Source organism: Ornithorhynchus anatinus, chromosome X1, assembly GCF_004115215.2.
Source record: "Ornithorhynchus anatinus isolate Pmale09 chromosome X1, mOrnAna1.pri.v4, whole genome shotgun sequence".
NCBI lineage: Eukaryota > Metazoa > Chordata > Mammalia > Monotremata > Ornithorhynchidae > Ornithorhynchus > Ornithorhynchus anatinus.
In genome coordinates this window covers 101,932,233-101,948,452 of record NC_041749.1, presented here as the reverse complement: position 1 = coordinate 101,948,452, position 16,220 = coordinate 101,932,233, and positions in this window count along the sequence as shown.

Sequence of the window (16,220 nt, the reverse complement as noted above, 5' to 3'; positions counted from 1 at the left end):
GTCTCTTTCCTCAAATGAAAAGGTCTAACAGCTGCTGAAGCTGCATTTTAAATGGGTTTCCAGGAAAGAAATGTACATTCGGTTTTAGTTGTTCTGATTTCTTCTTTAGTTCTGACATGGTCCCGCTTTCCTCTTCCATGCCCTCTATTAACTCCAATACGACATTGTTATTGTAAGCAAAAAGCTGAAAGCTTTATTTACAAAACACACAACTAAATGAGAAAGGGAACACCACTCAATAAACCTTTCCCAACTTGGCCTTTACAACTGACTTCTGTTGACCTAAGATGCAGATGGACTGCATACGAGGCAAGCATAACACTCCAAAATGAAGGCTTGAGGGCTTTCTCACAACCTCTAATCTCTTCATTTAAGGTGATATAAGTCTGACTACTTGTGGAAAAAAAATACTGTTATTATTTATGCTTTCTTCATCAAACCCAGTTCTTCCCCAACTCTGTAAGAAGGTGGGTCTGATTTCCCCCAAGCCTCCTGTCTCTCTCCACTCCAGTCTATTCTTCATTCCGCTGCCCGGCTCATCTTCCTGCAGAAATGCTCTGGGCATGTCACTTCCCTTCTTAAAAACCTCCAGTGGTTGCCTATCAACCTCCGCACGAAACAAAAATTTCTCACTCTAGGCTACAAGGCTCTCTATCACCTTGCCCCCTCCTACCTCTCCTCCCTTCTCTCTTTCTACTGCCCACCCCGCATGCTCCGCTCCTCTGCCACCCACCACCTCACCGTCCCCCGTTCTCGCCTATCCCGCCGTCGACCCCTAGGCCACGTTCTCCCACTGTCCTGGAATGCCCTCCCTCCTCACCTCTGCCAAACTAATTCTCTTCCCCTCTTCAAAGCCCTACTGAGAGCTCACCTCCTCCAAGAGGCCTTCCCAGACTGAGCGTCCCCTTTTCCCTCTGCTCCCTCTGCTGCCTCTCTACCCCCCTTCACCTCCCCTCAGCAAAGCCCCCTTCCCCCCCTTTCCCTCTTCTCCTCCCCCTCTCCCTTCCCCTCCCCTCAGCACTGTGCTCATCTGCTCATTTGTATATATTTTTATTATCCTATTTATTTTGTTAATGAGATGTACATCATCTTGATTCTATTTATTGCTATTGTTTTAATGAGATGTACATCCTCTTGATTCTATTTATTTTTATTGTTTTAATGAGATGTACATCCTCTTGATTCTATTTATTTTTATTGTTTTTGTCTGTCTCCCCTGATTAGACTGTAAGCCCATCAGTGGGCAAGGACAGGAATGTACATATATGTACATTCCAAGCACTTAGTACCGTGCTCTGCACATAGTAAGTGCTCAATAAATACTATTGAATGAACGAATGAAATACCCATTTTAGCAGAGGCTAAGCAGGTGAATTTAATCTGCCAAATTGCTTCTGCTATTTGTTTCAACATTTGTTTTCTAATATGTGTTTCTATCTTGTTGTGGGAGAATCCCAGAGGAGGCATGGTGGAGAACTTTCCAGGGAAAATAACATATTATTATTAATAATAATGATAATATATATTTAGTGCTTACTATGTGCTATGCCCTGGAGGTACAAAGTAATCGAGTTGGACACAGTCCCTGTCCCACACGGGGCTCACAGTCTTAATCCCCATTTTACAAATGAGGTAAATGAGGGACAGAGAAGTTAAATTATTTGCCCAAGGTGACACAGCAGACAAGTGGTGGAAAAGGATTAATACCCAGGTCCTTCTGACTCCCAGGCCAATGATCTATCCATTAGGCCAAGCTGCTTCTCCCATTTTGCTTTCAGTGTCATTATCAGGAGTACTGAGAAGACTATTATAGGGTTGATTTAATCTCTTTATGATTCCTTCTGTGTCTATTGGAAGGGGTGGAGCCATTTTTATTCTTGGGTGCTGTGTGTTCATATATAGTCTTCAGAGATACATAGAAGTCCTTGGCATGGTTTCAGTTTGTAGTTTGGCACTTGTTCAGCCTTTGAATCCAATGTTAGGTCACACATTCATTCAATCGTATTTATTGAGCGCTTACTGTGTGCAGAACACTGTACTAAGTGCTTGGAAAGTACAATTTGCCATCAGATAGAGACAATCCCTAACCAACAATGGTCTCACAGTCTATTACAGAGGCTTGGTTAAGCCCTTTTGTCAGGGTTAGGAGAATCTGGAATATAATATATTTATTGTTTCACTGCAATTAGCTCTCTGATCAGACATCTAACTAATCCTAGTGTCTTCCACCTAAATTTTCTTTCTCTATATATGTATTCATATATATTTATTTATGGCATTTGTTAAGCGCTTACTATGTGTCAGGCACTGTACTGAACACTGGGAGAGATACAAGATAATCAGGTTGGTCACAATCCATGTCAAGCACTTAGTACGGTACTTCAAGGGCTTAGTACAGTGCTGTGCACACAGTAAGTGCTCAAAAATACGATTGAATGAATATCCCACACGTGTCTCATAGTCTTAATTCCCACTTTTCAGATGAGGTAACTGAGGCACAAAGAAGTTAAGTGACTTGCCCAAGGTCACACAGGAGACAACTGGTGGAGCCAGGATTATACCCCAAGTCCTCTGACTACCAGACCCAAGCTCCATCCACTAGGCCATGCTGCTTCTTACATATATATATATATATATATATATATAAAATATATATTTCTCATACATATAGTCTCATATATTGGTTTCCTTCAGCCATGACACCCCAGGTTGTACCCTTCTCTCCTTCCAAATTCATCTGTGTTCTCTAACTGTAGAGAGGCAGCAGGGCTTAGTGGAAAGAACACAGGCTTGGGAGTCAGAGGTCAATGATTTCAATACCGGCTCCACCACTTGTCAGCTATGTGACTTTGGGTAAGTCACAACTTCTCTGTGCCTCAGTTACCTCATCTGTAAAATGGGGATTAAGACTGAGAGCCCCACATGGGACAACCTGATTACCTACTCCAGTGCTTAGAACAGTGCTTGGCACATAGTAAGTGCTTAACAAATACATTATTATCATTGCTATTATTATTTTGCTCTCAACTCCCATGGTCCCACCCTTCACCCATGAATTTCCCTCAGCCTGAAACTCCTGCTATACAAAACACACCAGAAATTCATCAGACCATTCTCCTCATGTGGGACAACCTGATTACCCTGTATCTACCCCAGCGCTTAGAACAGTGCTCTGCACATAGTAAGTGCTTAACAAATGCCAACATTATTATCTGCGAAGTCCTCCTAAAAATCCAATCTTCTCTAAGAAGTCATCAATCAAACATTTATTGTGCACCCTCTACTAATTACTTGGGAAAGTACAATATAACAGACTTCTTAGATATGTTCCCTGCCCACAACAAGCTTACAGTCTAGAGGGATGGAGAGGAAAGGGCAGATTTTAGCGATGTGAAAATAGAACCAGTGGATTGAAGGAGAGGCATCAGTCGAGGATAATGCTATGGTTATGGGCTTGTGAGACAGGATGGATGGTGGTGCTGTCTGTAGTGATGGAAAGGTTGGGAGAGCAGAGGGTTTGGGTGGGAAGTTGAGTTCTGTTTTTGACATGTTATGTTTGACATGATGATGATGGTAGCGTGGAGAGAAGCAGCGTGGCTCAGTGGAAAGAGCCCGGGCTTTGGAGTCAGAGGTCATGAGTTCAAATCCCAGCTCTGCCACTTGCCAGCTGTGTGACTGTGGGCAAGTCGCTTCACTTCTCTGTGCCTCAGTTACCTCATCTGTAAAATGGGGATGAAGACTGTGAGTCCCACGTGGGACAACCTGATTCCCCTGTGTCTACCCCAGTGCTTAGAACAGTGCTCTGCACATAGTAAGCGCTTAACAAATACCAACATTATTATTATTATTATTATTTGTTAAGCACTTACTATGTGCAGAGCATTGTTCTAAGTGCTGGGGGAGATACAGGGTAATCAGGTTGTCCCACGTGAGGCTCACAGTCTTAATCCCCATTTTACAGATGAGGTAACTGAGGCAAAGAGAAGTTAAGTGACTTGCCCATAGTCACACAGCTGACAAGTGGCAGAGCTGGGATTCAAACCCATGACCTCTGACTCCCAAGCCCATGCTCTTTCCACTGAGCCATGTTGCTTCTCTAATGTCAGAGGGGCATCCAAGTAGAGATACCCTGAAGACAAGAGCATATGAGACTGCAGAGAAAGAGAAAGCTCAGGGCTGGAGATGTAGATTTGGGAATAATCCCCAAAGACATGGTAGTCGAAGCCATGGGAGCAAATGAGTTTTCCAAAGGAGTGGGTATAGATGGAGAATAGAAGGGGACCCAGAACCGAGCCTTGAGGGATTCCCATAGTTAAGGAGTAAGCTGCAGAGGCCCATTAAAGAGACTGAGAATGAGCCTTCAGTGAGTTCTCTAGCATTCATTTCTGAAGAATCTTATCCAAAGTTACAAAGCAAAACCTTTTTGAAAAACCACAACCTTAGGTCTAGGTTTTCTTTGTGCAGACCAAAAAAATTACTCCTACACATATTAATACATGGAACCAAACACAGAGAATTAATTCACAAATTCCCAGTTGCATCAACCTCACACTCAATCTCAGTACTTAGGTTTTTTATTCTGATCCTCAGCACTCAGGTGCATAAGAACAATTTTATTTGTTTTGTACACTCAATTGTTTTTCAGCTATTTCAGGCTGATATATTTGTACTGCATGCTAATATATCCCTTTTCTTCTATCTGCTCCCACTGTTTGTAAGTTGTTTTTTCTTTCTCCTTAATTAGGTTGTAAGTTCCTTGAGGGAATGTGCATCTCACTTTTTTGTATTTTCCCATGCTTAGTACAGCATTCTGGTGCTTGAATGGTTATTAATTACTATGATGATGATGAAGTACATACTTTGTGCAAAGCACTGTGCTAAACACTGGGGTAAAAACACTGGGGCTCACAGTCTAAAGGGGAGGGTATTTATTGAATGCTTATTTTATTCCCATTTTACAGATGAGGAATATGAGGCCCAGGGAGATTGTGTGTCCTGCTCCAGGTCACATAGGCAGAAAGTGATTGATTGATTGATTTTCTTCTGGAAATACTCATAATCTTAAAGTCTGCCTGGTGTAGAGTATCTCATAGAGATGTACATTCATTGGTCTATATTGATAGAAATGGATAGGGTTTCTTGTACTGAAAGGGCAACTTTAATATTGTCATGAAGTCCCTTCTGGGTGCCTTCATTTTCTAAGAGTTTGTTATTCAGCCACTTGGGTAGTTTATATACCACTTTGTGGTGCGTTGGCTTTATTTTTGGTGAAAATTTGGAATGGATCAGGTTATCAGTGCAACATGCACTGATATTGCAGAGCAGCATTATTATCCTTTAGCATCCTTTAGGCTTCATGTCACATGATGATAAGGCAGCGCCACTTTAGATCTTGAGCACATCTTAGTAAGGGAATAACTAGGTTATTACAAGTTTATATTTGTCTCATTCACTGGACCACTGCTGTTTAATTCACCAATCCCATCCCATCAATCCCCAATCCCAGTTATTTTTCTCCACTTTTCATCATCACTGTCCACACCGCCACTGAAATCTCCCAAAATGATCAGTGTAACAGACATTGGTACTGCTGCAATGGGTCTTTCCAGATCCTTACAGCATCTTTCTTTCTTTCACTGGGGTTTGTTTGATGGGAAAGTAGGCAGTGACGACTCTGGAGCAGCATTTCTGCCTTAGATGTCTGCACAGGGCCACTAGATGCCCATAATGCCTTTGGATTAATCAGGAAGACCTGAAGCAAATTAATGCTAATTGCAAACAATCATGGTATTTGTTAAGCAATTACTACGTGCCAAACACTGTTCTAAGCACTGGGGTAGGCACAAGCGAATTGGGTTGGACACAGTCCCTGTCCCATGTGGGGCTCACAGTCTCAATCCCCATTTTACAAATAATTGAGACACAGAAAAATGAAGTGACTTCTCCAAGATCATACAGCAAACAAGTGGTGGAGCCAGGATTAGAACCCACGACCTTTTGACTCCCAGACCCGCACTTTATCTACTACTACTAATAATAATAATGTTGGTATTTGTTAAGCGCTTACTATGTGCAGAGCACTGTTCTAAGCACTGGGGTAGATACAGGGTCATCAGGTTGTCCCACGTGAGGCTCACAGTTAATCCCCATTTTACAGATGAGGTAACTGAGGCACAGAGAAGTGAAATGACTTGCCCACAGTCACACAGCTGACAAGTGGCAGAGCCCGGACTCGAACTCATGGCCTCTGACTCCGAAGCCCAGACTCTTTCCACTGAGCCACGCTGTTTCCCACTATGCCACACTACCTCCTCTGCCAAGTCCACATCCTGTGAACTTTTTATCAGAAGAGAGAAGTAGCCTTCTTTACTGATGTTTAAATGTATCATAGGATTTGATATTAACATATCAACTACTTCACTTGATCTTCTTAAGGCCATATTTGCCACTTCAGCATTTTTCTCTCTCAACCTTCTTCCCTTGTACTTATGTGGCCGGGTCTAAGTTACTTGAATGGAATGGGCCAAACGACTGCATTCCTCTCATTTCAAGTTGCCGTTTTTGCCTATATAAATGACATGAGTTTTAAGCATCCTGATAACTAGGGTAGATGTGCTATCAATCAATGATTACTATGGGCAGCACACTGTACTAAGTGACTAGGAGAGTACAGTACAACAGAGTTAGTAGACAGGGCCCCTGTCAACAATGAAGTTAAAGTCTAGAGGCAGAGACAGATATTAATATAGATGAATATGAATATATAGGTAAGTGCTGTGAGAATAATAACAATATTTGTTAAGCACTTACTATCTGCCAGGCACTGTACTAAGTTCTGGGGTGGATACAAGGAAATCGAGTTGGACACAATCCCTGCTCCATGGGCTCACAGTCTCAATCCCTCTTTTACAGGTAGGGGTAACTGAGGCACAGAGAAGTGAAGTGAGTTGCCCAGGGTCACACAAGAGACAAGTGGTGGAACCAGGATTAGAACCCATGATCTTCTGACTCCCAGGCACATTCTCTATCCACTATGCCATGCTGCTTCTTGGGACTGACTGTGGGGTGCATACCAAATTCCCAAGGTTACAGATAAAAATGCATAGAAAATGCAGAAGGGAGAGGGAGTACGGGAAAGAGGGTTTAATCGGGGAGGGCCTCTTGGAGAAGATGTGATCTTAATAAGATGACTTTCAAGGTGGGGAGAGTGGTGGTCTGGCACATATGGAGGGGATGGAGTTCCAGGCCAGAGGGAGGATATGGGAAAGGAGTCGCTGGTGAGTTAGGTGAGATTGGGAAAAGTGAACAAGCTAGTGCTATAGGAGCAAAGTTTGTGAGCTGGACTATGTATCAAGGTTAATCTTACTTTCAACCTGCACTTTTTAATCTAACTTTTTAACCTAAATAAGAAGCAGCATGACACTAGTGGATAGAGTACTGGCCTGGGAGTCAGAAGGACCTGGGTTCTAATCCCGGCTCCTCCACCTGTCTGCTGTGTGACCTTGGGCAAGTCATTTAACTTCTCCATGCCTCAGTTACCTCATCTATAAAATGGGGAGTAAGACTGAGAGTCCTATTTGGTACAGGGACTGGGTCTGACCTAAATTATCTTGTATCTACCCCACTGCTGCTCTGCATATAGTAAGCGCTTAACAAATACCAACATTATTACAGTGCCTGGCACATTGTAAGCACCATAAAAAAGCAAGTTATTCCTAGTTTTGCGGTTAGATGGTAAGCTCCTTGAGGACAGGGATTGTGTCTTCTAACTCTTTTGTACTCTCCCCAAGATTTTAGTTCAGTGCTTTGCTCATAGCATGTTGAATCAATGATGTTGGTGATGATACTGCTGTTTGAGGAAATTCTGACAAAAAGATAATCCCTTATTTCAAAGGGCAAAAAGGTGAGGTATGTAGGTAAGTGTGGGGCTTTGGTATTTTAAACCCCAATACTGAGGAGATTCGTATGAATTTACAACACCTTTGGTTCATAATCCCGAAGAGCTGAACGCCCTTGACTTGTAATATGAGAAAATCTAGTTAGATTGGAGATAGGTGGTTTGTAAGAAATCAGTGAGTTTCTAGATCAGATGATTTTCCTTCATTATAGTATGTGAGAATAATAGAAAGAAGTTTTGTAATAAGGTCATCATTAGGTTTCCTGAAGCTTTCCCACTGTGGATGCCTCAGCTGAACCTAGACCTATCTTCTCTTCAATAGTTCACACAATTCAGCCTATTTTTCCAGTTTTTAAGACAATTCTTTCATTCATTTAATTGTATTTATTGACTGCTTACTGTGTGCAGGACACTGTACTAAGAGCTTGGGAGAGTATAATACAACAATAAACAGACACATTCCCTACCCACAGTAAGTTTACAGTCTAGAGGTGGGGATGAAAACAAGGAAGTATCAGAATTTTCCTTGGCGAGCTGTTCTCAGTGACATTTCCAGGGAAATGTCGAAGATGCAAAAGAGAGTTAGAATTAGCACCCGAAATAAGAGGACTTCTCTGATTCAAATTCAAACTCTGAACATCAGTCATAATGAGCTAATGTTCAGTTCTAGAAAATATGGTCACATCTCAAGATAAATCTTTTTTTAGAAGGAAAAGCTATTTTTCATGGGTTTTCAGTTTGCAGGTTTGAAGAACTTATGTGGTACCTCATGGGGAAACAGCTGCTGCTGTCAGTTTTCTACAACTTTGTATCCACTTCTGAATTAATGTATTTCTGATGTGGCTTTTGCTACATTTTATGTCAGATATAAAAGATAAGAAATAAGTTAATCAGGGAATTTCTAATTTAAGTTTAATCAATACCATCATTAATAAGTGAACAACATCAAAAAGGAACAATAAATCATAATAGTAACTATCATTACTATATAATGCCCTCACTAGGACCAATATTCATATTTTCAGAAACAAAACATACTGGGAATTTGTCATAAATATCTTAAAATAAACTTTCATTCACCTTTGATTTAAGATATTTTTGCTGACTTCAATCGATATGATGAGAGCTATTTTCAAGGTCCCAGAACAGATTTTATGAGACAGACTAGAAGGTAAATTTAATTGACACTTTCCTGATACTCAGACTTGCCTCATCTGTACAGCCTACACGTGAATTTTCAATTCAATTTCACCCTCAAATGGGAGCACCACAAATCCAAATAACTTGTTGAAGCTGCACAAAATGAATTATGGGGATAACAATGTTTCATCAAACCAGAACTCAGCTGTGTTATGTCTAACCCAGTACAACTGTGTAAATAAATTGCTAAGTCACAGTGAAATTGATGACTTGTATCTCATGCTTTAAAACTGGGATGACTTGTGAAAACATTACCTCTCATCTGACAGGCTTTTTTGCTCTTGTTATTATTTACCAGTCCAAATGAACATTGGAGTAAGAGATACCTTTGATCACCTTAAATATCTTTCAATTAACTTTAAATGTTACATGCAGAAAGTGGCCACTGAAAGCATATTGTGAAAACGGCAAAAAATAAGATCATCATTGTCCTTGGATTAATCTAATAAGGGCATTTTTCAGCCATATTATCAATAAGAATACAGCAAGCTGTTTGTCAAGAAATTTTGAATAGCAAACTTGCCCATCCCAACCATCCATTTGCCCAATAAATTATAATTTGCCAGAACATGATCAAACAGCTGGAAATGCCAAACTGCTCCATATATGGAAACTAATTCGCCTGATGAAACCATAAAATAACTTGAAGAATGAAAGAACTACATCACAATCCCTTTATGAATATGCAGTTTCAAAATACTTCAGAACCACATTAAGGCACAGTGACAGAACATCCAAAAAGCCGATGAAGGTGGAATAGTGATGCCGTGGCCTGATTAGCAAGAGAATAACAGTTATATTCTGATATACTTTATCCAGGTATTTTTGGATGATACAAAGAATAGATGAAAATGGAGGGAATCTTAAAAAAAATTCAGTTGAAGCTTCCCACAATCCATAACCTATTTTCCATTCACTGAAAGCATTTTGTGTGTAATCTTTCCCGGGTAACTGATACTATGTTATATGACACAAAAGTTATTTCATTTAGTTCTAATAATTGTGTTATTTTTTAAGCACTTACCGTGTGCCTAGCATTGTAGTAAGCTCCCATATAATCAAGTTGAATGCCATCCCTATCTCACGTGGGGCCCACAATCCAGTGGAGAGGAAGAACGGGTACCCAGGCTTAGTGCTAATTACCGTGCCTACAGAACTATATTTCTCATTGTCATAATGATGGTATTTGTTAAGCACTTGGTGCCAAGCTCTGGGGCAGACACAAGGTGATCAGTTTGGATACACCCCCTGTTCCACATAGAGCTCCCAGTCAATGGGAGGGAGAACACTTATTGAATACCCATTTTGCAGATGAGGGCACAGAGGCACAGAGAAGTGACTTTCCCAAGGTCACAGAGCAGGTCAGTGGTGGAGCCCTTGGTACATGCTCCCTCTTTCCACTAGGCCATGCTGCCTGTTTAATAATGATAATGATATTATAATAATTATTGATAATAATAATGATAATTGCGGTATTTAAGTGCTTACTATGTGCCAAGCACTGTACTAAACAATGGGGTAGATATGCAACAATCAGATCCTGCATGGGGCTCACAGTCTAAGCAGGAGATATTGAATCCCCATTTTGCAGATGGGGAAAAGAGGTCCAGAGAAGTTACGATATTGCCCAAGGTCTCACAGCAGACAAGTAGCAGAGCCAAGATTAGAACCCAGGTCTTCTGACTCCCAGACCTGTGCATTTTCCACTAGGCCATGCTGCTTCTAAGAGAAGTCACTCTGACCATGGTGAGATGCTAGAGTTCAGCTCTGAATCAGGTGCCAGCCTAGTCTCAGCTTTGCCCCCGAGTGACTTGAGACAAGACCTGATCACAGTCCTAGGACTCAGTGGGGAAGAAATATCCATTCCAGGGGCTGAAAGTTCCTAATGCAGCACCAGGTGTAATGAGTGAGAACTGAGAATGAGGATGGAATTAAAGATATAAAGGGATCTACTAGGGTTCTACTACTAGACAGTAAGCTCCATGTGGGCAGAGAATGTGCCCGCCAACTCTGTTATATTGTATTCTCCCAAGTGCTTAGTACAGTGCTCACTATAAAGTAAGCACTCAATGAATGCCATTGTTTTATTGATATGTTTTAGTTTCTGGTCCTTGAAAGTCCACCAGGAGTTATTCTCCGCTCCATTCAGATGTATATCAGGGTAAAGTGGAGAATAAGTAGGAATAAGAAGATTCCTTTCCCCACCGTGTGAGTCCTCAGAGAATGTTTTAGCTCGAGAGCTCTAGATGGGAGAGCAAGTTTCACTGATGGCACTGAAAAGATTTTCAAAAATTCTCTTTGACTTAGAATCAGGCACACTTTCTTCCAGTAGGGAAGGATCAAATTTCTACTCCCCTTCCTCCAATTGCTCTCCTACTTTTTACAACTCTTCTCTCCCTTTCACCCAATATCAACTTTGAGCTCAGAGTAACCTCCAATCCCTGGGTCCATCTTCTCCCACCTTTTAAAGTTCACTTCAGATTTCACCTATCCTGGAAGCCTTGTCAGATGAAATGAAAGTAAGTTTGGATTCCCCACTATGTCCCAGGTCACTGGCCCTTCCACTTAAACACAATCACTCCCCTCTATTCTCCCTGGTCCCTCTTTCATGGCATGAAAGCTTCAAATAAAGAAACGAATGTAGGTTCATCCATCTTTTCTCCTCTGAACTGTAAGCTCCTTGATGGCAAGAGTCATGTGTTCTGCATGTTCCATTCTATAATAAAGTACCACTCAAGTTTAGATTGCTTTAAAAAACAACTCATAAAAACAACTAGTAACTAACTCAGCTGCATGCTCTAAAAAGTGTCAGATGTTTTCCTTCTCGAAACTTTAATCTTGAAATTGTGAACCACTGAATGATAATACATTGATTCAAGGACAAAGGAAATGAGCTATGAAAAAAGATAATTACTTAAGTTTTGATCGTTTACTGCTTGTTTGTTCTCTGCTTTTTGGGCTCTTCCTATTGTGACTATTTTCTAGGTCCTTTCAGTCACTAAGAAACTCAAGCAGGAGTTTCAACATATGCCATTCATGTACAAACTGGTCAAAATTGGCCAAATTTGCAAAATAATTTTGGTAACTTGTTTTGGTCCATGAAGCAGCAGGGCCAAGACCTCCATTTTTTGGAGAGGGGTGTATGAGGGTTGGAGAAGATACTTTTTCAGTATTTCTTGAGGATTTGTGTTACCCAGGAAGGACCTGGTTTGTTTTCTTGAGGGGGTAGTGAGGACTCAGTCAGTCAGTCAATCATGTTTACTGAGCACTTACTGTGTGCCAAGCAGTGTACTAGGCTCTTGGGAGAGTAGAGTATAACAATATAGCAGACACATTCCCTGCCCACAACAAGCTTACAGTGTAGAGGTGGAGACAGGCACTAATATAAATAAATTACAGATATGTACCTAAGTGCTGTGGGGTTGGGAGGGGGAAAGAATACAGGGAGAAAGTCAAGGTGATGCAGAAGAGAGTGAAGAAAAAGAAAAGAGGGCTTAGGTGGGGAAGGCCTCTTAGAGGAGGTATGCCTTCAATACCGCTTTGAAGGAGGGGAGAATAATTGTCTGTTGGATACAAGGAGGAAAGACATTCCAGGCCAGAGGCAGGACATAATAATGATGGTATTTGTTAAGCGCTTACTTGGTTCCAAGCACTGTTCTGAGTGCTGGGGTAAATACAAGGTTCTCAGGTTGTCCAATGTGGGACTCACAGTCTTAATCTGCATTTTACAGATGAGGTAACTAAAGCACAGAGACGTTAAGTTACTTGCCCAAAGTCACACAGCTGACAAGTGGCAGAGGCGGCATTAGAACCCATGACCTCTGACTCCCAAGCCCGTACTCTTTCCACTAAGCCACGCTGCTTTGCAAGAGGTCAGTGGCAAGATAGGTGAGATCGAGATACAGTAAGAAGGTTAGCATTAGAGGAGCGAGGTGTGTGGACTGGGTTGTAGTAAGAGAGTAGTGAGATGAGGTAGAAGGGAACAAGGTGATTGACTGCTTTAAAGACAAAGGTGAGGAGTTTATTTTTGATGCATAGGTGGATGGGTAACCACCAGAGTTTCTTCAGAAGAGGGGAAACATGGCCTGAACATTTTTCTAGAAAAATGATCCGGACAGCAGAGTAAAGTATGGACTGGTGTGGGGAGAGACAGGAGGCAGGGAGGTCAGCAAGGAGGATGACAGAGTAATGAAGGCAGGATAGGATAAGTGATTGGATTAAAGTGGTAGTAATTTGGAAGGAGAGGAAAGCTCTGATTTTAATGATGCTGTGATGGTAGAACTGACAGAATTTAGTGATGGATTGAATATGTGGATCAAGTAAGAGAGAGAGGAGTCAAGGATAATGCCAAGTTATGTGCTTGAGAGACATGAAGGATGGTGGTGATGGGAAACTTAGGGGGAGGACAGGGTTTGCGTGGGGAAAATAAGGTGTTCTGCTTTAGGCATGTCAAATTTAAGTTGAAGGGAGAACATCCAAGTAGAGATGTCTTGAAGGCAAGAGTAAATGCGAGACTGAAGAGAAGGAGAGAGATCAAGGCTGAATATTTAGATTTGGGTTTCATCTGCATAGAGGTGGTAGTTGAAGCCATGGGAGTGAATGAGTTCTACAAGAGAGTGGGTATTGATGGAGAATGTATGGGAACCCAGAACTGAACCTTGAGGAGCACCCACAGTAAGGAGGTAGGAGACAGAGGAGGAGCCTAAAAAAAAGACTGAGAATGAGTGGCCAGAGAGATAGGAGAGCCGGGAAAGGACAGAGTCCGAGGTTGGAGAATGTTTCCAGGAGAAGGGGGTAGTCGACAGTGTCAAAGGCAGCTGAGAGATCAAGGAGGATTAGGATGGATTAGTGGCCATTGGATTTGGCAAGAAGGAGAACATTAGGTACCTTTGAAAGGGTGGTTTCTGTGGCGTGAAGCCAGATTGGAGGGGGTCAGGGAGAGAATCTGAGGAGAGGAACTTGAGACAGCAGGTGAAGACAACTCTCTTAAGAAGTCTAGATAGGAATGGTAGGAGAGAGTTGGGGCAATATATGGAGGGAGCCGTGGGTTCATGGGAGGTTTTTTTAGGATAGGGGAGACATAGACATGTTCGAAAGCAGTGGGGAAGAAGCCATTGGAGAGCGAACAGTTGAAGATGGTCGTTAGGGAGGGAAGAAGCTGGGGGGCGGAGGGGGACGGGAGCAGTGTTTTGATTAGGTGAGAAGGAATGGGCAGGTGGAGGGGGTGGATTTTGAGAGAAGGCACATCTCCTCTATAGATACCACTGGAAAAGATGGGAGATTGGAAGAAGGGGCAGGAAGGGGGAGGATTTTAGGGAGATCACACCTGATACTATGAATTTTCTCAAAGTAGGTGGCCAGGTCATTAGGGGAAAGGGATGGGGGAAGGTGGGTGGGCAGGGGTTTTGAGGATGGAGTTAAACGTCTGGAATAACTGTCAAGTGCAATGGGCATTGATGTCAATAAGGATGGAGAAGCAGTATGGCTTAGTGGAAAGAGCACAGACTTGGGAGTCAGAGGACGTGGGTTCTAATCCTGGCTCTGCCACTTGTCTTCTGTGTGACCTTGGGCAAGCCACTTAACTTCTCTGTCCTTCAAATACCTCATCTGTAGAATGGGAATTAATACTGGGAGCCCCACGTGAGACCACCTGATTACCTTGTATCTACCTCAGTGCTTAGAACAGTGCTTGGCACGTAGTAAGTGCTTAACAAATACTATTATTATTATTATGGAGAAATAATTTTGCCCATCAGAAGAGAGGGCAAAGTAAATGCATGCAAGGATAAACTTAAAGGGGAAGTTGGCCTGATATCCAGATTTTCTCCAGCAGCACTCTGTGGCTCCTGTACAAGAACGAAGAAGGTGGACTGTGGAGGTGATCCAGAGCCATGGGTTAGTGGTACAAGAGCAATAAAGAGATAGGGGAGTGTGTGAGTTGAGTTCAGGAATAATAATAATAATAATGATATAGTATTTAAACACTTATTATGTGCCAAGCGCTGTGTTAAGTGTTGGGGTAGATAAAAGGTTTTCAGGTTGTCCCAAGTGGGGCTCACAGTCTTAATCCCCATTTTACAGATAAAATAACTGAGGCACAGAGAAAATAAGTGGCTTGCCCAAGGTCACACAGCAGACAAGTGGTGGAGCCGGGATTAAAACCCATGTCCTCTGACTCCCAAGCCCATGCTCTTTCGACTAAGCCATGCTGCTTCTCAGAAGAGAGGGAGGGGTTGAGAGCATCAATTTTGAAATCAAGAGAAGGTAGTTTGGATATGGAGGCTAAATGGGGCATGATGAATTGAGAAAATTGGATGAGGTCAGAAGATCGTAGGTCTCTGTGGGGGACAGCACAGATTTGAAGGGAGGAGGTGTGTGGGAGATGAAGCAGGTGAGGAGGTTGTGGTAAGATAGAGGGATTTCAGAGTTGGTGCGGGTAATAATAATATTAATAATTATGGTACTTGTTAAGTGCTTACTATGTGCCAAGCACTGTTTGAAGCACTGGGGCAGAAACAAGATAATCAGCTTGGAAACAGTCTCCCTGCCCCACATGAGATTCATAGTCTTATTCTCCAATTTACAGATGAGGAACTGAGGCCCAGAGAAGTTAAATGACTTCCCAAAGTCACTCAGCAGACATGTGGCAGAGGCAGGATTAGAACCCAGGTCCTTCTGACTCCCAGACCTATGCTTGTATCTGCTAAACCACACTGCTAGAGATTGTACAGTGGCTAGGGTTGATGAAATTGAGTGTGCATCTAGGTTTGTGAGTGGGTGAGGTTGGGGGGAACAGGAGGTCAGTGGAGTTGAGGAGTATTAGAAAGTGGGTCAAGGAAGAGATGTCAGGAAGATCTTTGAGGATATTGAAGTCCCCAAGGATCAATGTAGGGATGGAGAAAGACAGAAGAAATGTGAGAAAGGGATCAAAATAGTTAAAAAAAAAAAATGGAGGTTGGACCTGGGGGGCAGTAGATGACCTTTTCTAGAATCTGGAATGGGTGGTAGAGTCGGATGATAAGGGCTTTGAAGGAAGGGAAAGAAAGGTATGTGGGAGGTGGAATGGTGCAAAAACAGCATTTGGGCGAGAGAAGGAAGCCAACACCTCCCCCTTTCCCAGTGA